The sequence below is a fragment of the Macrobrachium rosenbergii genome, chromosome 1 (assembly GCF_040412425.1).
Source record: "Macrobrachium rosenbergii isolate ZJJX-2024 chromosome 1, ASM4041242v1, whole genome shotgun sequence".
NCBI lineage: Eukaryota > Metazoa > Arthropoda > Malacostraca > Decapoda > Palaemonidae > Macrobrachium > Macrobrachium rosenbergii.
Genome location: NC_089741.1, coordinates 859,345 through 883,408, shown reverse-complemented (window position 1 = coordinate 883,408; position 24,064 = coordinate 859,345). Strand labels below are relative to the sequence as shown.

Below are 24,064 nucleotides of genomic sequence, written 5' to 3'. Positions count from 1 at the left end.
ACGAGATCTCCTTACCCCATCATTCAGAGCAATTTTTATTTATAGCTGCCAAAGCTGCTACAGCTGAGTATTTTGTTTGTTTATAGAACATTTACAGAACACACTTGAAGTAATTCAAGTTAAGGAGTATACTAAGTGCAGTTTAAATATTGTGCTTTCATTTCGCTGATTTTGCACTAACATTTCAACCATAACCTCAAATCCCAGGTTGTGATGGCTTTAGGAATTTAATAGAATATGAAAAGGTATCATTTGAAATTTGTATAATTATGATTGTGATAACTGTATGCAGCTCAGAGATAGTCCTGTAACAGGGTCAGATGTCAAAACAAAAATGATTATGAATAAATTTTTGAGGTGAAACTTACCCTCCATCATTAGCTTTATCTGCAGCTACCTGGCACAGGTTTGACAAGTGTTAAAATTGAAACAATCTTAACAAGTGAACGCTCCCAGTAGTTACTCCCCCACCCTTTAGGGGTGGGGTAAGGCAGCGAGTGTTTGGTTGGTCAGTTGTCTCTTGTCTGTGAACACAGCCCAATGTGTAGACAAGTGCTCTAAAATTTGTGTTTATTTTCCTGGTTAACGATTAGATTGTATGGTTTTGGTCTGTATTTAGCAATATGGATTCTTCTTCTCTATCTTCCCTATCGAAATCTGTTAGATTTTGTAAGGTAAGTTACAACCCCAGATTGAGTAATTGACGTGCATACTGAGTAATTGATGTACTTACGCATGAACTTGCATGGATCATCAAGAGGTGATTTGCGATTCTGAGTACCTTCGTGATCATCGCAAGAATTGGTCTTTGGGAGAGATAGAGAGAATTAATTGCTGAATTAAAAGAATAAGATAGACTTAGGGGAGAGTAAAAGAACAGTCTTGAATCTGGGTATACTTTAGAATTTACGTCTGGTCAAGAAGATAGAGATAAGTCTGTACTTTCTTCTTTAGTAGATATAGATCCTTCTACACCAAAAGATTTCTGCTGAGGGTAGCAGGCTAGATTTAATGCAATTAGATTGATTCTGTTAAATCTAGAATTGAATTGTGTGTAACTGTTTGAGTCGTTCGTATTGTATGTATCCAGTGCATTGGCAGGGTCAGTGTCCCCTCATTCCTTTGGCCACTCTGTGGACACAACCTTGTCCTGTCCCATCAGCTCCACCTGCCGACAGGCCTGGTAGTCCCAGGTGTTTCCAGGTGAGGACTAACATCCCAGGATGTTCAAGGACTGTGCCCCCTGTCTCCTGCCTTTACTTTTGATCCTCCATGGACAGAGTTAGAGCGCGGTCACATAGGACAGTTATTACAGGTCTAGATCTTGTGTTTAACCCCATTGTCCCATGGTTATTCTAGCAATTTGTCAGACCCAGATAACTGATCGCGATCCATTGTGAGTGCTGCTGTTGCGCTATAATAGCTAAAGTAAACTTTTTCAAGGTTTATAACTCTGCATGTAACAAGAACAGTGTAGTGTGCCTGCAACTGTGTTTGCGGAGCGAGCACTTAGGAATAAGGCAGGAGGTAGATATGCTAGGTAAAGTTAAACACTCTTACTCAATATCCAAATTTATATCCTGTAGGCCTTGCTGGAGGCACGTACTCTTAGCAATCCCTCTCCGGATTCATTCTGTAGTCTTCCCTTGGAAGATGATTCGGTATTCACTCGTGTGTGCTTACTTGACAGCAGGCACTCATCAGGCAGCAGGCGCTCACCAGGAAGCAGGTTCTCGTCTGGCATCAGAAGCTCTCTTTCCATTAGGACATCCTCTTTACATCAGGCACTCACCTGACACTGAACACTTCCCTTCCATTAGTCTTTCGCCTGGCACCAGACGCCCATGTTCTTCTCAGTCTCCCAGGCGGTCTGGCTATGCCGGTTCGTCTTCAGGTTTTTTGTCCGACGTGAGGGATTGTCGTGCAAGTAGCCACGATCAGGTGCGTGAACGCATTTGTTCTCCACATTCTCCTTCCTTTCCCAGGCGTTCTCTTAAACTTTTGACACCTGCCTCGTAAGACAATGCTAATTTCTTCTGCTTCTCTGAGAAGTAGGAGCTTCTGTCATAGTTCCCGCTCTTCTCAGATGTCGCATTTCCAGTCTCAGTCCCCTTCTTTGTTGTCTTGGGCTACTCCTGAGCATCTAGGCATTTTCTTCTACCGCACTGTACATTGCAGACGCCTAGGGCTGCTTGCCAGCCTCCGAGGCAGGTTTCAAGTATCCTCGAGCCTTGTAGGTGTTCTCGAATCTCTTTTAGGCTTTCTCAAGTCTCTTTTAGGTGTTCTCAGTCACCTCTTCAGCGCTGAAGTTTGGTGTATTCTTCTCTTAGTCAAGCGGATCCATCTTTGATTGCTACTGTCTCAGTAGCAGAGCAGACTAGCATATCTTCCCCTCAGCCAAGTTTTTTGAGGTCGGCTCTGGGATTTTCAGTTTTGCCTCCTGCTACTTCGGTGTCAGGGCAGGATGGTGTGCTTAATCAGGAAGGCTTTGATTCCTGTGCAGATGATTCTTTGGTGCCAGGCACCATGGCACTAGTGGAGCCAAACATTCCTCTGGTATGAAACAGGTTTTTTGCTTCGAATTAATTCATTTTTAGAGGAGCTGAAACTCCTTTCATCTCAGGGAACGGGGTTCTGCTGCAGCCACCTCAGCTTCCCCATGGATTTCCCTCTAAGAGCCTGTGGCTTACATATTTGACTCTGATGCTGATGAAGAGCAGGTAGTATCATCAGCTGATCCAAGACTGATTAGGTTTGTGCTAGCAAATTTCCTGATTTCTTTGAGGAGCCAATAGTTCCGGATTCGAGGTCCCTTAGGATTGCTAGGCTGGAACTTAAGGCATATCCCCTTCTGTCCCCAAAATGTGCTAAGTTAGCACTGAACAGTTTGACTTTTGTATTCCCAGGCCACTAAGGGACTTTTGTATTCCCAGGCCACTAAGGGAAGTCTCCTGTTCTTCCCCTTACTATAAACACACTAGGCAATTCTACCTCTTTCCCAATTCTTCCTTCCGGGCTCAGGAGGGAAGAAGTGTCCTTTTGACAGCAAGGACCCAGTTTTCATTCGCCAAAGGGGAATCTGCAATTCCTCCCCTATATCAAGATTCCTAAATCTGATTTGCTCATCAAGTCCTCTCGTGTGCCAGTGGGTGCAGATTGGGCCACTTTTCTCAAGTGTGGGAACACTTGTAGACACCCTGATAAAGAAGTTCTTTTGGAAGGTTATTGCATTCCTTTCAGGAATTCACTGCCTCTTCAACCAGCTTTTATCCTTTCAGTCATACAGAGCAACTTAGAGATGAGACAGGTGTAGGTCAGGAAGTCTTTTCTCCATTAGAGAAGGCAGCATTAGAGGAAGTATAGCTACTTTACTGGCTTTTTTACTCAGGCTTTTCCTAGTGCCAGGCAATGGAAGTTCAGAGAACAGTCCTAGACATGTACAGGCTCAACCACTGTGGCCTACTATTTCCCTTTTTTCCATGTTGTCAACCTCCACAGTCTTTAACTGCCCTAATAAAAAAAATGGATGTTTATAGGGTACATGAATGATGCACTCTCTTGTGTCCTCATTCACCAAGTATTTGCTGGGGTGCTATCGCCTTCGTGTATATTTTCTTATTAGCAGTAAAGTTACTTCTGTATCTGGACGACAGGTTATGTTTGTGAAGTCCAGGGGGTTTGCATCAGAGCAAGAGAGCCTGTACTGAGCTTGGCAAGGTCTTATGCTGTACTAAAAGGTCAGAGGTCATCTCTGGAATCTACCCAAAGAGTGACCCACCTGGGCATGTGATTGATTCTGTTCTGTGCAAGGTTTTCCGACACAAAATCGAATAGACAGTCTGTTGTTAATCATGAGAGAATTCTCCTCAGGCTGCATACCCCTTAATTCTGGTTGTATTGCCTAAGCCACTTGTCTTCTGTGGAGAACTCTGGAAGAGCTTTGGTCTTGACATCATCTTGGCATGAAAGGATACAATAAAAGATAGTTCTGCTCCAGCATGTGAGCACCCTACTAATGAAAAATTTGCATGTAACCCATTTGCTCTTCTGGCTGAAGCCACTGCCACCAGAAAGAGTGTTCTATGAAAGAGCCTTGAGAGAAGCCTCTTTCTGGGGCGGAAAGGAGGGCCACTAAGGAGTCTTAAACCAGACTAGGTTCTATAAGTGGCTTAGCAGAACCTTCAGCAATCCAGCTGAAAAGCGTGACAGTTTCGCTAAGTTAGCATGGATTATAGACTTGATGTAGGAAACAGACAATCCTTGGTCATTTCTCAAGAAGTGCAAACCTTTAAATATTGTTAATCATGCTAATACAGGTGTGCAGACAGGGACTGCCTCTGGGCTTGTATCGCCGAATACCTTCCTCTTGTCATAAGGAAAGTGTCCCTAGATGACTAATAAAAGTCTTTGGAGCTCAGGAGCTAGACGACAGTTCATTGCGGTTAGTCGAAGCATTTCAATATTTCCGTAAAGCTTCCCCTTCCCTGCCTTGATGAAGCAGAGTACTATGGAGTTATAGTAATGCCTAGGAACTCTACTGAAATGTGGAAGGACTGGAAAACAATGCCTCCTCGGCCACCAAAGCGCGATTAGAAACATGAAGGAGTTCCCGGTAGTCCTCAACCTTAGAGTACCCCCTTCAACAGCGGAAACATAGGGAGGCATACGCGAATAGGTTTGTCCAATCCTGAATCCTAATGTCTACTGCCCAGGCTTGAGGGCCCGGAATTGGGGAGACAATGATTCAATTTAGCAGCAAAGATATCAACGAGGGGTTATAGAGCACCCTCTAATTGCCATGGAACCTATAAGGAAAAATCAATTGTGGGAGAGTACCTGTCCTGAATGACTTAACGTGTCCACCAAACATACAATCAACCAGGAAATAGCAGAGGCATATGGACAATATTCCTCTCCACAGTCCAGAGGCTAAAGAACTGATGATGGCTACCTAGGTTCCGAATTTATGCCCCCTGCGTTCTAATATAAGCTAGAGAAGGCATGCCCAAGGAGACAGAAATTACTTAAATCCCTTCTGTCTAGCCAACAACTCCTTGCAGTTACTGAGAAGACTCAATTCTAATGGCGACTACACCTTAAACTGGTTCCTGATAACCACACCACCATCTTTGTCTGAGGCAACTGCATACAGTAAGAGGTCTGGGTTCAGGGACTCTAGGGACTTCCCTGCAAGAAGCAATACTATGGACAACGATCAATGAAGGGAAAGGGCCTGTTCTTGGCTCTACGGCTACAACTCGTGGTCTGGCCAAGTCTCTCTCCATATCAATGCAACTGAAGAGGTAACATCCATAGTTAAGTATTGGAACTGACTTTTCTCTATCTCAGCTTTAGAGACTCTGACTCCTGAAAAAGGGAGCTTGCTTGATGCTTTGTCAGGACTATAGGGATTTATACATCCCATCTTAAACATTAAGGAAGTGGTGTAATAAGAACCTATTTTGCACCATCAAGAATCCCTAGGTTCCCAGGTGTTAGATGCCACAATTTTCTCTATTAATCCTTAATCCTGGAAGCACACCTTGCATTGTCTCCAGAGGATTGTCCCCTGTTGTTGATGAAACTGCACGATGTCAGAAAAACAACTACATCGATTAGTTTTCATTAGCACCCTTCTCTAGACTCTAAAAGTCTTGGTGGCACAGTGGAGGTGTAACTGTGTTTCTTTATCCAGCAGGAACTGCCATACACTAGCACCTATAGTTGCAGCAGGGCAGATTTCTACTGGTCTTTCCTTTTTGTGTTACGAACAGGTATAGGTTTTCAGTATCAACCCCATCCTGGGGAACCTTATGTATCGGAGTTCATACATGGTAGTATCATACCCTACTTTGTTTTGACGGCAGTATTGTGCTTAGTTGTAATTGCTTTGTTTCTCTTAGATAGGAAAATGAAGTTCATTAAAATTTTGGACTTATGTTGCAGAGGCATTACTTCTCATTGGAGAAAGCTACCCTGAGCTGATCTAGAACCACCTTTTTTTCTCAGGAAAAAACTGATGGCATTCTTTTGGGTGTGAGGTGCCACAGCAACTCAGTCAGGTAGGTGATAACTCTTTAGGGATCATGTTCAGTTGTGGTTTTAGCTCCCATCAACACTGCAGGCCTGAGGCTTAGAGGCCAAACTTGCCATCCTGCATTGCACAATCTCAGTCAATGGCTATGTTCAGGGTCCATGTTCCACCTCCTTGCTATGGTGGACCTCACCTGATGAAGATCTTCTCTGGCAAGAACTTGCCTTGGGATCGTGTGCATCAGGTAAGCAGCGATAAGGATATTTCTAATATCTGATGATTTGGGTATAGGGAAATCTCTTGCCCTCCTCCAGCACACAATGTTGGAGGCAACTAGTGGTGAAGAGTAAGTTTCACCTCAAAAATAATGATTTTTTTGATAAAATCAATTTTTAGGTACTTACCTTCTATCATTGAGATCCCTCCCTCCTCCCCTCTTAAGAGATTAAGGGACGGCTGATCAACCAAACACTCGCTATCTTACCCCACCTCCTAATGGGTGGGGAGTAATATTGGGAGTGTTCACTCATTAATGATTGTTTCAATTTTAGAACTTGTCAAACCTGCACCAAGTAGCCACAGATAAAGCTAATTATGGAGGTTAAGTACCTAAAAAATTGATTTTATCATAAAAATCATCATTTTCATTTTAAAATATGCATTGTGGACAACATCAAGAACATAAGGTCACAAAGTTGTTATTCATATTTAGTATGTATTTTATGGTATTATTCCATTGTTTATTTGGTAGAGTATGCATCATAATTTTTCTGTATTGTTCTTAGAAAATAATGTTTTATTTTTATTATGATTTTGGCTTGATATTTATCTTCATAAATATACGGCTAATTTGTCAAACTACATATAATTGATACTTTATTATTTCCTATTAGGATAGAGCTCGGATGTTGTTGGCACGTTATAGTCAGCGCTGGGTAAAAGCAGTAGCAAGAGGCTCTTTATCAATTAATCAAGATGCTAGTGAGTCTACAAGTCCCCCAGGACTTCCTGCCCGTCACAGTTCCTCAAAGCAGTGCCCTTGCCAGTACATTGAAGATCACCTTCATTATAAGCCTCAAGGTTTGTGCAAGTTATTGTGCACTTTCTGTATTCTTCCAGATGTTAACTAAGAAATGGACATTCTTCTGTCTGGGGATTTTCCTGAAGACAAAGTAGAAATTATCTCTAAAAGTGAAACCTCGCTAATTAAAGTGTTCATTTCAAATATGTATATATATCTATTTTACATGTGTTTAATATGAATTCAGCTTTGTAGACAATTCTGCAATGTGTTAATTATCGAGGATTCTCAACAGCTTGGGTTATGGCACTGAACCTCTTGGTATCCTCATGTTCTGTCAAATTTAAAGCTCTCTCAGGTCGCATGGGTTACTCACTACTCTGGGATTTACTCCTTCTAACCCACTTTTTTTTCAGTTTTGGCCCAAATGCTAATAGAAAATAGGAGTGGCAGCTGCATATGCCATAACAAAATTAAATTGTTTACAGATGTAACAATTATTTTGCTTACTGAAGTAATCAGAGGTTCTTGTTTGCCAGAGTATGAATGAGCAAAGCAGTGCTTAAATGTTTATGATCAGTAAAATCTTTCTGTTTTTAGTTTTCATATGTGTTTATGAAATTGACACTTCCAGTGTGTAAATTACTGTATTTTAAATAAATAATTAATAGAAGGTATTGTACTGTAAGTTGCAGTATACATCATGAGAGTGGTTTCATGGATTGTAAAGAATTATTGAGTTTATTTTTCCGTAATGTGTATTTACATGACCAGTGTATGTCATTTAATATAATATTTTGCTATTTTTGAAGTATGTTTTCAAGTTCCCTAAAAACATTTAATTCAGTATTAAATGTGTGTACATATTGAATCTTTGTTCAATATTTTAAGGCTGTCACTCCCATTTTTATTAGAATGTATGAGCATGCATTTTATATGATAAACTGCCAAAACAATGCTCAAAATCCTGATTCAAAGTATCTTGGTCATCATATGCTTCTTTTATTTCTCCAATTGTGTAGTTCATTATATGAAATTTTTGTAATGGGATTAATTATTTGGTAAAATTAAGTCTTGACCAATATGTGAATGGCTTTTATAGCAAAAGGATATGAAATGTATCTCTGGTGGCTTATACTATATATTCTGTTACAAGACTTGGAAAAATTATTTTAGCACAGTTTTCAATATTTGTCTTCGTACTTAATACAGCAAAATCTCTTTCGATGGGGTTGCTGAACTGAACTTTTTTTTTTATTTCATTCCCTTTTCCTGAAAGTTTTTGAAAAGCTTACTTTCTTATTCAAGGAAATATTACTTCATTCCTTTTCCCCTGAAATCTATTGAAAAACTTACTACCTTATTCAAAGAAATATTTCTAAAAAAATCATCAATGAAAAATCAAGGCAAAGTCCATCACGAAGGCCTAGAATGTTTTATTATCAAAATTAGGGACTACAGTATACTGACACAGTTCTTCTAAATGAGTGGTTTGAAGGCTATAGAGGATTTTTAATTTTCCTTGTAAATGCAGTTAGGTTGATACTGTACTAGGGTTTCGAAGGCATTGGTAATAAATTCTAACGGCTTAAATGGACTTCAGCGTCATGTATTGTTGTTTTTCTTAAAGCAGGTTTTGATGTAGGAAAAACCTATTTTTGGTAGTTGCTGTGAATCCTCAAAGGAGTTACACTCCTATGGTTCCCCAAGGGCTCCACAGGACAGACCAACCAATCTCAAAGAATTATCTTTTAGTTGGCATCAGCTAGAATAGGGCTGGCTGGTACAGTGATAGAATATAAAGGACTCAGGATAAGAGGGCTCGATCTCCTGTCCTACAACAACTACCTTGGTCTTCCTTCATCCTACTTGTGCAGATGTAACAATAAGTTCTTATGTCGACTATCTTCCTCATTACACACCAGGTCTGTGCAAGTTTAAATGTTCACCCCAGTCCCATACCTTTTCCTTAGGACTCGCAGTGGATACCAAAAATAGGATTTCCCTATTTCAACACCTGTTTTCTGTTTTTTTTATAGCATAGCTGCTGTTCATCCTCAAAGGAGCTTAAACTCCTAATAAATCTAGTAACCCAGGGAAATTATTTTGGTCTGAAGTATATTCACAGGTTATCTCCCATTTCCTTTATTCCGGATACCCTATATATGTATTATTCTTTGTGGTTCTAAGGTGACTTACCTAATTATGTTGGGTCTGGCTGCAGGAGTAGTGTGTCTTCCCTGGCAGTATCTCAGCATGACCATTACTCTCATGGCAAAAGTGCTTCAGGAATTTTTAATCTAAGGCAAAGTCACAGGTTATCAACCGTTTTCTTTATTCCAGATACCCATTAGGGTTTGGCAATAAAGAACAGGAAACGCACAAACCTACATATGTATTATCATTGTTCTCATATTTAGGATGTCATGCGAATTAGGAAAGAATGAGGGTCTGCCTTTTAATGAGGGTTTCTAAAATAATTATCTGCCCATGTAGAGAGAGTGGTTTGTTTATGCCAGGGTGTAGGAAAAATAGGACCATCTGATATATTTACCATGACATCTAGGTAAACCTTGAGTGCTTGAACGAGGCCATAATTTTTATCCAAATTCTGAGTTCCCTTATCAATAAAGGGGATTTTCCCTCTAAAAGGTCCTCATGATAGGCCAGGAGATAATAGTAAGTGACAACTAGGTATGAGTGATGAAATGGTGCCCCTATCTAAGATAGCCCAGTATGCTAAACCAAGCTCCTGATGCCAAAACACCCAAGAAAACTGCCTTTTGGAGCATATATCTTGTAGTTGTGTTGGGCTCACTGAATTGAGGGGATGACAGGAGTCTGAGAACCTTATTTAGGGAAGGTAATGGGAAAAGACTGGGGAAGAGAATTAACAATTTCTATATTAGAATCAGTTCCAAACAGTGCTGTCTTGTATGCTATGATTGTTGTAACAGAAAAGCACTTGTCCTCAAAAGATACACAGCTCTCATCGTGCTGGTAATCTAACCACATTTTCCATACAGACTGGTATGTCAGATAGAGAGATAGATGAAGTTTGTAGGTTTGCACTAGGTACCTAGCAATGTTAGGTAAATAGTCTTCATGGTAGACTAGATTTGAAAAATCCACACGATGGTCACAGTTCAGAAAGGAGGACGCGTGGATGACTTCCCCTCCTTCTGTGTGGGATAGAACAGCAAATGGTAATGGAATCTATTCTCTTGCCTGTTGTGGAAGAAAAGAGGATCCAGTGACTATTTGGCTGATTTAGGGCCACTAGGTAAGCGGTTCCATTGAAAGCTAGGAGATTGTTCAATTCCTTCAAAATCTTAGACAGTGGAGGAAAAAGGTTTACTGTCCTCCATTCATTCCTGAATATCCAGGTTCAGAGACACACACTGGAAGTTGATGGTTCTTGCATGTGGCAAAGAAGTCCACTTCCAGATGTGGTAGCATGTTGACAGTTGCTGACAAATGTTGAGCATGAGCCCAACTTCTTGCTATAAGACATTGCAGTCATATTGTCTAAGACCAACAAAATGTGGGTCACTTTTGGAGGTTTCAGTATTGTTAGATGGAAAGATAGACAACAGCTCCAGGAAGCTGTTATGACACTTCCTCAGAGCAGGTGACCATCTTCCCACTACCTGAAAATCCTCCCAGTGGCCTCCCCAACTTGTCGAGGCATCCATATGTATATGGATTGTGTAGTCAGGTCGACTTGTTTGCCAGAGACCCCTTCCAGGTCCATGGATGGTATCTTCCCAATCTCAGATGAAAGTGATCACAAAGCCTTTTCCTGTTATGTGACAGCCAAGTTCTGTTTACATCCAACAGTCACACTCTACCACAGACACAAAACTGTAACAGGCCCAGGCTTCAATCCAGTTGTTGTCTGGAAAACCTGGGCTGTGCAAGGAATTATCTCAGGTCCTTTCTTATTCTGGTTTGAGTGCTGCTGGAAAGAGACAGCCGGCCATGAAGAGTATCCCAACAAAGTCCCAGCCACAAAAAAATGTCTCCTGGATGTAAGAGGGACTTGTTCCTATTTATTAGGAAACCTTATGACTGGCATATGTTGACTACCACTCAAGTTTCATCAGCACTCTTCTCTGGTGGCTCCCCAGATTAGCCAATTAACTGGGTAGGTCACCAGTTAAATTCCTTCTGTCTTGAGCTCCCATAAAAGAAATAAGTACAGTATATAGAAAAATTTATGCAAAGAATGTGTGTTCAAGCTTGACAGGTCAAGGATCACCCTTCATTCGTAGGAATCCTTCTTGGGGACATTGAAGAGTGGTGGCAAATGAACACTTCTTCTCTATGACCACCTTTTAAGAGGTGTCTAGTTAAAAAAAAAAAAAAAAAAACTCCTATAGAGGATGGGCGGTGAGACCATCTCTACCTTAGCCCATTGAAAATTATACTGTGTCCCCATAGGAAGGCCTTCCACTTCATTTGATGATGAAGACTGCGACCCCAACCGTGTAAGTCCTATTGGGTTCCACCTCTTCCCTCGCCTTTAATAGGCAGTCCAGTAGTTGATTTTCCTTTTCTTTGGTAGGAACATCATTGTCCGTTGTGAAAGGGGTGTTGCTGATAGTGTTGTCCTTTCTTCTGTTGTTGGAGGGATCCTTGAGTGTGACTGGAGTCTTGTATGACTCTGATTGATACCCAGTTTTCTTAGGCTTAGGAAGAGGAAACTGTCAAGAGTATTGTTTCCCAGATGCCACTTTTCCAAGAACAGCATATATTGTGCAATTCTGTTGTCAGGTGCGTTCAGTGAGTTGTGCGGCAACAGACTCTTTAAACAGGTCCTGACAGAAGGGGGAAGAATGTGATAGGGAGTTTACCTTGGAAAGCGAAAAGTTGAAACCCACCAATATTTCCTTTCAAACCTTGATGCAACACTCCAGAAAGTCAGTGTTCCCCATACGGTCCACATAAGTGTTACAGCTATTGCAGTGAATATTGTTCTGGAAGACTTTGGAAGCTCTTTAATAGCTACTTCCATCATAGTAGTAGAAGTTCTAGTATTGAGGAGGTGGGGCCTAACATAAAATTCAGCCATGGCTATCCTGAGATTTTTCTCATAAGGGTTCCAAATTGCTGGGTAGCCATGTCCAATGGGAATTTTTCCTCTCAAAAGGAAGGACAATGTTACCCTGAGTTGGCAGAGGCAAATAGCTTTATTTCTGCCATTAGCTCTCATTTCCCAGTCACCACAAAATTCTGAAATTCTGTCTTCACATGATTGATTGTTTTAAAAGTGAAGGGACAGAAGGCTAGTGCCTCCTGGAGAGGGTATTGGTTCTCTAAGATTGTTGTTATGCTATATTTTCCACTAAACTGGAGAAAGGTTGCTTCTGTGGCTTTCATATGTTAATAGGAAGGATAACAATCTCCTTTGACAGCTTCTGAATTCATATTGAAAGAGGGAGTAAGTGCCATTCAGTATTTGGAAAGGCCACTCTGTCCTGAAATTCTACATCCCCAACCTCATAGTTTTCCTTTCATTAATGAGGCATTTTCCATCTGGTGAAAGGATGCTCATTGAGGCATCTCTCTAAGGGTTATCAGTATCATTCTCGGGAAGATTTTGGTGCCAGTATAACATTCTGATTTGAGGTTTTATAGTCCGACCTGGTCTTATAATTGTTACCAGTCAGAGGTCTGTCTCATATTACCAATTCTGATTTCGATGGGGATCTAGACAACTATTTCAGCTTCTTTTTGGGCTTGGGTTTTTTATTACCTTGTTCCCATGACCTAAGGTGTTTGGTGAGAAAACTAGTCTCTGCCTGGGCAGGCTGTGCAACCTCTCAATCCTCAAATTTAAAGAATGAGAAAATTTTACACCAATTCCATATCCAAGACAGACCTGAATTCATCTTGGGAATCATGGATAGTGTTTCTGATTTGCAGACGCTAAGTAGCAAGGCCATCCTTGATCCTGTTCATGATTTAATTCTGGAATTCTGAAAGTACAGCAAGCATTATTTTCCTATCTGGAAAGCCTCAGTAAAGTTCAATAAATTCATTGAGTGAAGGCAGTTGTGTCACCGCTGCCTGGCTGTATAGAAGTCCGGGATAAATCACTACCCTCTAGAAGGAACAGACACTAGATGGGGATTGGGTGGACCCTATCAGGGTCCCTTTCAATATCTGATTGCTGCATGGGAGAGGCAAGATTCTCATCTGAGGTATCTCTGTCATGTAAAGCAGCAGGTTGTTCTATAGATCTTCTGGAATCAGAAGGGAAATTTCAGTGCTATATACAGTGCCCCCCGTTTTTATGCGTTTCACATTTCCGCATTTCAGTTTGTTGCAGATTTTTGTGGAACACATTATTCACTTGTCCACGGGGGAATTTTCACTAATTCACGAATTTTTTCACAGAGCAGCATTTACTAATTACTGTATTTTCATTTTATTTTCATGACTAAATACACTTTTATGATAACAAATAATTTACTAATTTTCAAATGTTAATATTATTGTAAACACAGCAAAATATCTGTAAAATATTTAATAATATCTGTAAAATATTTAATACAAATTAAATAAATCTGTAATACAAATCATAAACTTCCTAAGCTCATTCTGGGGCCTACCCTGGAATGATAGATGGGCACCAGAATGAGCTTACAAGTTTACAATGTCTCTCTCTCTCTCTCTCTCTCTCTCTCTCTCTCTCTCTCTCTCTCTCTCTAAATACAGAAAAATATTTATAAAATGTGTACAGTAATACAAATTAAATAAATCTGTAATTCAAATCGTAAACTATTTAAGCTCATTCTGGGGCCCACCCCAGAATGATAGGTGGACCCCAGAATGAGCTTAACAAGATCTCTCTCTCTCTCTCTCTCTCTCTCTCTCTCTCTCTCTCTCTCTCTCTTAAGGGTAATGTAAGATGTATTTGAAATTATATTACTGTACTGTAAAGTGTTTTTGGATGACAGAGCATACTTTACAGTATTTGAAATATTTGCTAATTATTTCTATTTCATTTTCCAGTCTGCTTTTATTGAAATAAAAAATTTGTACAGTAATTATGCATGGAAAATATGAAAAAAACTAATGACAAAGTAACATCACATTTATCTATAAAACTATACTGTACACAACAAATAAACATATGTGCATAAAAAATAAATCTTTCTCTTATCTCAGAGAGAGAGAGAGAGAGAGAGAGAGATTGTAAACTTGTTAAGCTCATTCTGGGGCCCACCTGTCATTCTAGGGTGGGCCCCAGAATGAGTTGAGGAAGCTTACGATTTGCATTACATATTCATTTAATTTGTATTAAGCATTTTATAGATATTTTGCTGTGTTTACATTAACATTAACATTAGAGAGAGAGAGAGAGAGAGAGAGAGAGAGAGAGAGAGAGAGAGAGAGAGAGAGAGAGAGAGAGAGAGATTGTAAACTTGTTAAGCTCATTCTGGGGCCCACCTGTCATTCTAGGGTGGGCCCCAGAATGAGTTGAGGAAGCTTACGATTTGCATTACATATTCATTTAATTTGTATTAAGCATTTTATAGATATTTTGCTGTGTTTACATTAACATTAACATTAGAGAGAGAGAGAGAGAGAGAGAGAGAGAGAGAGAGAGAGAGAGAGAGAGAGAGAGAGAGAGAGAATGAACTTTAGTGTTAACCATAGGCTTTGGGACCCTTCTCATCTGGGGCCCTGAACTCTTTCTGCCCGAAATATATTTCGCCTGTAAATCCAAGCAATTATATATATATATATATATATATATATATATATATATATATATATATATATATATATATATATACACACATATGTATATGTATGTATATATATATATATATATATATATATATATATATATATATATACACACATATGTATATGTATGTATATATATATATATATATATATATATATATATATATATATATATATATATATATATATATATGTGTGTGTGTGTGTGTGTGCGTGTGTGTGCGTGTGAAGGAAGAAACCACACTTCATGAAGACAGTGCACATTTATTCTACACACCATGTAAAAATAAAGGTTAACTGCTAAATTTCACCCACATTTACAAGTATTACATAAAGCCTACAGTATAAAATTGAACTGAGTAATTAGTTCTGTAATTAGTATGGTTATACTTTTTAATGTAATATACTAAATAAGTAATAGCTGTTACTGAAACAAATTGCAGTGGCTGAATAGCCAGATGAATAGCCTTGCTTGAAAAATTTGCCTACCAAAATCTTAGGGGGGCTGAAGCCCCCCCCCACCCCTTGGCTTTTACACCTATGGTGTTAACATCGGATCACAGTAACTTGCTGGTGACGAGACTTTACAATGGTTAGGAGGAGAGTAAGAATGTTGAGTGTTGCCTACATGTGAAATTTGGATTTTAAGTACTTTATGGCGAATAGAGATGAAACATCAACAGTGATCAAATATTCTCTTGTGTGCTGTTATAATATGTGTGGTAATCATAGCCAACTAAACTTGTAATGAAATACGGTACAATAAATGAGACAAAGCAAAAAATATGGCAACACTACCTTCGTCGATATGTCATGAACTTGCTGGATTTGTTTATTTTCATGTTTTTTTATGTTTACGTATGAAATTCGGATTTTATATATTTTTATGGTGATTAAATCAATACAGTATAAATGAATTCTGTAAGTGAAATAACATGTTATAGATATTATGCAATGTTTTCTCATTAAATATATACAGTATACTGAGAGAGAGAGAGAGAGAGAGAGAGAGAGAGAGAGAGAGAGAGAGAGAGAGAGAAAATGACGGCACAAGAATTTTTTAACAAATTTGTGGGAGATGGTGGGGACTATCTTAAAATACATACCTGTACAGTCAATATCATTTCAAAGTCATCTTACAACACAGGGAAATATCAATATAAGTAAAATGTACACCCAGACGATGTGCAGTTATGTTGGCCAAAGAAAACGTGCATGTCTGAATGTTAGGGGATACTGAAGAGTAACAGTTGTAGGCTGGTACTTAATTTTGCAACATGACTTTGAAATGATATTAGGGTGTTCTGGGATGATGCTTTAAGATATATTTTTGTTTGAGAAGTCAAGTTTGGCGATGAACTGTTAAAATAGGCAGTTATAACTGTTTTAAAGGTGTATATAGCCTACTTAAGAGTAACAGTAGTAGGAGAGTACTGTAATGTGAGGTTACTTTGGGTTTTTTGAAATGATGGTTTGGGGTGTATTTTTTGTTTGAAATATTAAATTGTTTTAGTATGATAATTTAAGATAAATTTATGTTTGAAATATCAAATTAAGTAGTGAAATGGTAAACAGGCAGTTACAAGCACATTAGTATAAGGGGTACAAGGTATTTGGCAGTTATAAACCAGTTACAAGCATTTTTAGAAGGGATTTTTGCATTTTCACAGATTTTGCATTCCCGCAGTAGGTTCTGCACTGTTCATTTCATGTTAGGTATTAGTGACCTCTCTCTCAAGGATAGACTTATTGTGTCCATTGGAGGAGCTGAAGTGGGAGGTCCTAGAATCTGTGGAGAAGTTGAAGTGGTAGTTCCTAGAATCCACTTCTTTTGAAGAAATGGCCCAAAATGGGATTCTGCTCGGAGAGGGATGGAAACACACACTGCCGGAGTTCTGCTTAAACGAGATAGTGTCCTTCTTCCCTACTCCTACTGAAACCTATAACTCACCGAGACAGCTTAAAATGAGCTCTTTCATCATTTAAACTTGCTGCCAGGAGCATGTTGCGAATTTCACACACGTCCAGCAACCAGCCAGATACTCTTTATTCATTCAGGGGCTGGTTCATGGCAGGTAGTTTTGAGCCATTTCCACAGGCAAAAAGGAGATTGAACAATTTGCTGTGGCACAGGTAATCTGCAGGCCCTGCATAACAGCAACCCATTATGATAAAAGGAACAGGTGTTTATTAAAAATTATCAAGTGTCAGCTACCTACATCACTGTGTAAGTAGCACAAGTCCATGTCCACAGTATGGCATTAGGTAACATGATCAATGGGTTGTATCCATAAAATAATAATTGTACTAAAATATTAATTCACAATTACTACAATAACATTGCCTTAAAGGGATTACTCACAAATGCTTCTACTTGGCCACAAGTACGTGTCCATAGTATGATGTTAAGTAACATGATCAATGGGCCATACCCATTGCTGTGTTAAAATAGTATTTCACAATTATTATACTACAACGACATTGCCTTAAAGGATTTACTCACAAATGCTTCTTAACTCTATTAAGACAAAACTCAATGAATATCCATACTATATATTTCTATACATTTCATTACTTTTGATCACCCAGTTTATTTCCAAGTACCAGGTAAAGGTTATCTAGCTTATTGGGTATGTTAGTGGGTACATAATGGTACATAATTAAAATCAATAATTTTGGAATCATTGTACCAAATTTATAGGAAATCAGTATCTAAGATTTTAAAATGTTTGGTAAAACTCACCATTACAAAAAGTGCTTTTTTGTATTCCCTTAGGAAAATGACAAGCATCATGACAATTTTTTGCAAAGCCTGTGACATTAATATCAGCAGAATAATACCTATTGGAAGTAGATCTGCACGAATGTATTTCCTTTTACACTTGAAAAGATCCCCGATATTAAGAATATATAACTGGGGAACTTTCTGTATAACATAATCCATTTAGTTTGATTATAGAATACTACAAAGGATATAGTGGCCTTTAGTAAACACCATGGTTTGTAAGTCAAGCTTGATTGGGAACTGCTATCACAGCTATGTTTCATAAACAAGAAGTTAGGCTAATCTGATTTTCCTATTTGGTAACCTAAGATTATCTGTCAATGGTAAAAAAAGTCATTGACTAATGAGTTTCAGTAACAAAATTGTATAATTTTTTTGCATTAATGCTAAATATTGCTTTGTTAGACAGAAAAAAAACAACACTGCAATTACAGCATAACCTAGTGATCTATGCCCAACTTCTTGCCCTGCAGGAGACCTGGTGGCTCCCAATTTTAACAAACATAAGCCTACCCATTAAAATTTTAAAGGACTAAAACTTTTCACTGGGTCTTAAAACTATGCACAGAGCTTGAGTGATGTTATGATGATCAACAAATGCAATGTCAAACACTATTTCCGGAGCAAGCACTGGGGACATGTGAACCCTGTAACAGGCCAGAGTATAGACGACATACGCGCTGTTGTCACATCTGTGCAAGTAGGATGAAGGAAGACCGAGGTATTCTTTGTAGGACAAGAGATAGAGCCTCTTGTCCTGAGTCCTTTATATTCTATCACTGTACCATTACTATTCTGGCCTCGACCAATTATAAAAGAAATCTTTGAGATTGGTTGATCTATCTTATGGAGCCCTGGCGGGACCATGAGAGTTTAAGTCCTCTGAGGACGAACGTGGTTATGCTTTCAAAAAGAATAATTATACCAAACAGTGGTAGCCATTTGCACTCACTGGCAATTATTAGGTGTGCAATTTCTTATTTTTGATTCAAAAACGTTTTGTGCTGCAGTTTTGAAATACAGTATTTTCATTCTATTCAGCATTTATTACAGGGTTTTCATTTATTATAATGGTTGTTATCCTACATTTATAAATACACTCCACATGTTATCACTATCTCCTTTTCTCCAAATTTTTCTGTACTGTTAATTTGATAAGTCTTGCTTGTGGTTTAAATGCATGAGATATAGCACTGGCATTGTAAAGTGTAGTATAAGCTAAAATTGACTGTTAGGTGTTGTAAACTTGGTAATTAGTTCTACAGAAATTTTCTGTTTGAAAGAATATTATTTATGTTTAAATATCTCCTAAGCTTTTTATACATCAGGATTTTAAAAGGCTGCTATTTTAAACACTCTGTGGTGTAAACAACATGTCATAGAGATATCAGACTTTAAATTTTACCCTAAGATAAGACATTTTCACTTGTCTGGGTTAGTGATGGAGCATCAATAATTGAGGTAGGTCATAGTAAACAGAAGAACCTTACCGTTGAGTTCATATGGAGCTCAGTATCTTTTTCTTCCTTGTTTTAATGGTAAAAAAAATGCCAAGAAAGTAGTCCAGTTTTGCCATAACCTAAGGAAATGTAGAAGTCAGCATTAATTTCTTTCTCTCTTTTTTTATTTTTAATAATATGTTAACTCCTAAACTATTTAAATGGCTGAAATAAGTCATGAGTGGTCAAGCTGTATTTTTGGTAAAATTGACAGCATAACTTTACACCAATGTGAAAATGAGAAGTGACTTTACGCTTTTTGCTGAAATGTCTTTTACCAAAATACTTTGTGCAGTCTCTAGAGAATTTTGTTCCTGGTCAGATATTGGTGCATACTGTGCATGTTACTTGTTTTATAAAGAAGCATGGTGTGTATATAAATCTCCTATCATGATCTGTTGTGTGAAGCACTTCACTTCAAAAGGATTTTTATTTTATTCAAGTAGGATTACGAATTTAGGAAATCATTCCGTTCCAATTCATAACATGTAATATATTACTGTTTCACAAAATACCATAATTTGTACATAAGATTTTGAAACTGTTTTGTGTTTAGTTCCTTTTTATGTTTGTATATTTATGAGTCTTATACTTGAGAATATCACTTTTTCATCTCTCACTGTTTTAAATTTTGTGAATGTTGTGTATGACCACTTGTGACTTCCACATAACCAGTTTTTCAAATCAGTATAAGACTTTTCAAGCAGCTGTGTTGTTTTCTTCTGCACCTATTGCTTTATTTTGACATGAAGCAGCATTTTCCAAATTATGGCAATTAAAAATAACTGGGAGTACTGGTGATTAAAAATGTAAGATTCTGTGCAGGAGGTTAACTGACAAAGCTGTCCTAAATTTGTGGTCTGTCTTCAAGAGGAAGTCATCTTTGATTTTTGGAATATCCTTTGGTTTCCACTGTTATGAATTAATTTATCCATGTTTTCACTGTATAAATTTGTTGATGGTGTATAAGTTTCTGTTTAACTTGACAGGACTTGCTGTATTAGGAAAAAGATACAATTTCCTTTTTAATTATGCATTGCAGATGTGTTAGACAGGTACCAAAAAAATTAAAAACTGAATGATGGAGAGATATTGCATAGTTATAATTTGGGTATCAGGTTATCTGTGAGCAAACACCATTTTGTCTTTTTGGATTTAATTCAGTTTTTTCCTTGCTTAAGCAAGGTAGGCCCATGATACCCTAATGAATTAGATAAAAGTACAAAGTCATTTACATTGCCCGTTAATGGAAATGTTGCTCATTGATTGTTGATGTGAATTCTACATAGCACTCTCCTTGAATTGACCACCTTTATGGTTATGTAGATGTTTGCAAACATTTATGAACGGTCTAGAAATAATGAAAATGGCAGTGGCTATTCTTGAAACAAATACAGTATCCCAGAGATGCTCCTTTTCAGTATTCAACTTTTATAATCCATTCTTTAATATGATAGATTTTTCTACTTTATATAGATGCTTCAATGGAAATCCTTTTGGGACAGTCACATGGGAAGTTTATTATTGAAGTTGATGGTGTAGGTAAATTATATTTGATGATGATAAGGATGGTGAGGAGTGTGTTGATGAAATAAACTGTAGCGGTGTAGTATAGACTAAGTGCTTCCATTTAAATGTATTGAAACATTATAATAGCATTATAATGATTAATTCTAACACTACATCTCAACTTTTAATGTTTCATCAACACTATTGTTATTGCACCAGCCAAAATTATGCATACCTCTTGTACATATCTTGTACTGAGGTATGATGCAATATATTTATATTAATGCTAATAATAACATTATTGCAGCTTGTTGTAGAATGTGAACACCGGTGAAGAAAAGGTATTGGCACTTTAATGTGAAACCTTGATAATCATGCTAGTAATTAAATTCCATGTAATTTTGCAAGCAACATAACAGTGCATCCATCTGTATAGTATTTAACTCAAAATGGGGTTGTATTTCAAGTTACAAGTAACATATTTTGGGAACAGCGTCTTGCAACTACTACTTTGGTTTAAGTAGAAAATAACAATAATAATAATAACAATAACAGTAGTAGTAGTAATAATAATAATAATAATAATAATAATAATAATAATTATTATTATTATTATTATTATTATTATTATTATTATTATTATTATTATTATTATTATTATTCATGGCAACATCCAGACTGTAAGTATTGTATCTGAGGACATCAGGATGGAGTTTGGAATAGAAAAATGTGCCAAACACCAAGAGATCAAGGATATGATCAGAAAAGAATATATGCAGACACTTAAGGTGGTACTCAAGTCAAAACTCAACGCCAGAAACATAATGAAAGCCATAAACACATACACGGGCAGTACCAATAATCAGGTACAGTATGGGAGTAGTGGAGTGGACGAAGGCTGAACTCCGCAGCATAGACCAGAAAATAGGATACACATGACAATACACAAAGCACTATGCCCAAGAGCATATTCAGGCAGGGAGAGGTCTACTAAGCATAGAGGACTGCAGCAACATCAAGAACAGAGCACTGGGGCAATACCTGAAGACCGGTGAAAACGAGTGGCTAAGGAGTGCATGGGAAGAAGGACTGATAAAAGTAGACAAAGACCCAGAAACATACAGAGACAAGAGAATGAAAAACACAACAGAGGAATGGTACAGTAAACCAATGCACGGACATTACAAGATAGACTAAAGAACTGGCCAGCAATGAAACATGGCAATGGCTACAGAGGTGAGAACTCAAGAAGGAAACAGAAGGAATGCTAACAGCGGCACAAGATCAGGCCCTAAGAACCAAATATGTGTAAAGAACAATAAATGGAAATAACATCTCACTCATATGCAGGAAGTGCAATATGAAAGATGAGACCGTAAACCACGTGGCAAGCGAATGTCCGGCGCTTGCACAGAACCAGTATAAAAAGAGGCATGATTCAGGAGCAAAAGTCCTCCACTGGAGCCTGTGCAAGAAACACCAGCTAGCTTGCAGTAAAAAGTAGTACGAACATCAACCTGATGGGCTGATAGAAAGTGATCAGGCAAAGATCCTCTAGGACTATGGTATCAGAACGGATAGAGTGATACGTGCCAATAGACCAGACTTGGTTCAGATTGACAAACTCAAAAAGAAAGTATCACTTACTGTTGTCATAGTACCATGGAACACCAGAGTAGATGAGAAAGAAAGAGAAAAAATTGATGAGTATCAAGACCTGAAAATAGAAATAAGAAGGATGTGGGATATGGCAGTGGAAATTGTACCCATAATCATAGGAGCACTAGGCGCGATCCCAAGATCTCAGAAAATGAACCTGGAAAAACTAGATGCCAAAGTAGCTCCAGGACTCATGCGGAAGAGTGTACTATTAGAAAAAGCACACATAGTGAGAAAATGATGGACTCCTAAGTTGGCAGGATACAACCAGAACCCCATACTATATAAATACCACCCAGTCGAATGGGATGATTGACATACACAAAAAAAATATATTTTTTATTATTATTATTATTATTATTATTATTATTATTATTATTATTATTATTATTATTATTATTATTATTATTATAAAATTCCTTTCCCAAATAGAGGGTGACCCAATTGAAATACATTTTGCTATACTGGATACAAGGACAGATGTTTAGTCTAAGATAGGCAGGGCACCATCATTGTTCTCTTTTTAATATATTATCTGTTAAATGAATAGGTATGAATCTTGCCATTCTAAACTAATTGAATTCCTTGAAATTAGGTGGTTTTAAGCATTTTCTTATAAGAATAAAGTAATAATAGTAATAATAATATTTAAAATTCATTTCATTCCAAAGTTCTGGACAGTCCTTGAATTACATAAGAGTTCCATTTCACAGACCTTCGTGTAAGTCAAATGTTATGCAAGATCAATTTCCTCTTTTCTGTGTGATTTTATTCACCATTATATAAAAAATACACAAGACAAAATATATACCCTTTAGCCTCAAGAAACTCAATGCTTTAAAGGAAAATTAAGAGAGACTTATTATTACAGCATGTCTCGATACTCTGGATAGAAGATAAGAGGACAGCTTGGCTCATCTAATTTCACATAGCAGATATACTGTATATTTCCACATATAAGATGACCTTTAAATCCTAAAATTCACCCCAAAAAATTGGGGGTCATCGTATACTACCATTCTAAAAATCAAACCTTGAATTCTAGGTGATGTTTATCGGAGGCTAGCCTCGGTTTTGGTGCGATAACCACTGACATACATGAAAAGATTCACATTATGAAATAAACTGATAGTAAAGGTAATAAAACAATTTTTACCTCTTTTATTATTGGCATATTCGAGGAATAATTAAATATCAATGAAATCAACTTCATCTATGCAAGCTGAGAAAATGTAAACATCGAGCTGTGGTTGAGCTCACAGCAACCTTTATCGTTTGATAACCTTTCAGAAAATTGTAATGGTAATGTAATTACAGTAGTACAAGCAGTCACCAAGTTCTTCTTTGGAGGAGTAGTAGAGCTTTCGACTGGCATGCTGTTGGCCCAGCGTTCGACTTTCCGAGCCGCCAAAGAAGAATTAGAGGAATTTATTTCTGGTGATAGAAATTCATTTCTCATCATAATGTGGTTCGGATTCCACAATAAGCTGTAGGTCCTGTTGCTAGGTAACCAGTAGGTTCTTAGCCACGTAAAAATAAGTCTAATCCTTCGGGCCAGCCCTAGGAGAGCTGTTAATCAGCTCAGTGGTCTGGTTAAACTAAGATATACTTAACTTTAACAAGCAGTCACCGGTTAACGGCAGGGGTTTCATTCCCGGCCGAGCACCGATAACCAAAAATTGCCGATAACCAATAATTATGGTAATAAATAGTGTTTATGACATCGTAAGCGCCAATAAACCTCTTATTGGCGCCGTGCTTATCAGCACTGATAAACTGGTTATCGACACCAATAA

General features: G+C 37.9%; 1 pseudogene; it reads left to right on the top strand.

The window, feature by feature from the left end:
- The window catches only part of LOC136841826 (uncharacterized), a 108,602-nt pseudogene that overhangs the window by 64,617 nt on the left and 19,921 nt on the right, over positions 1-24,064 (top strand).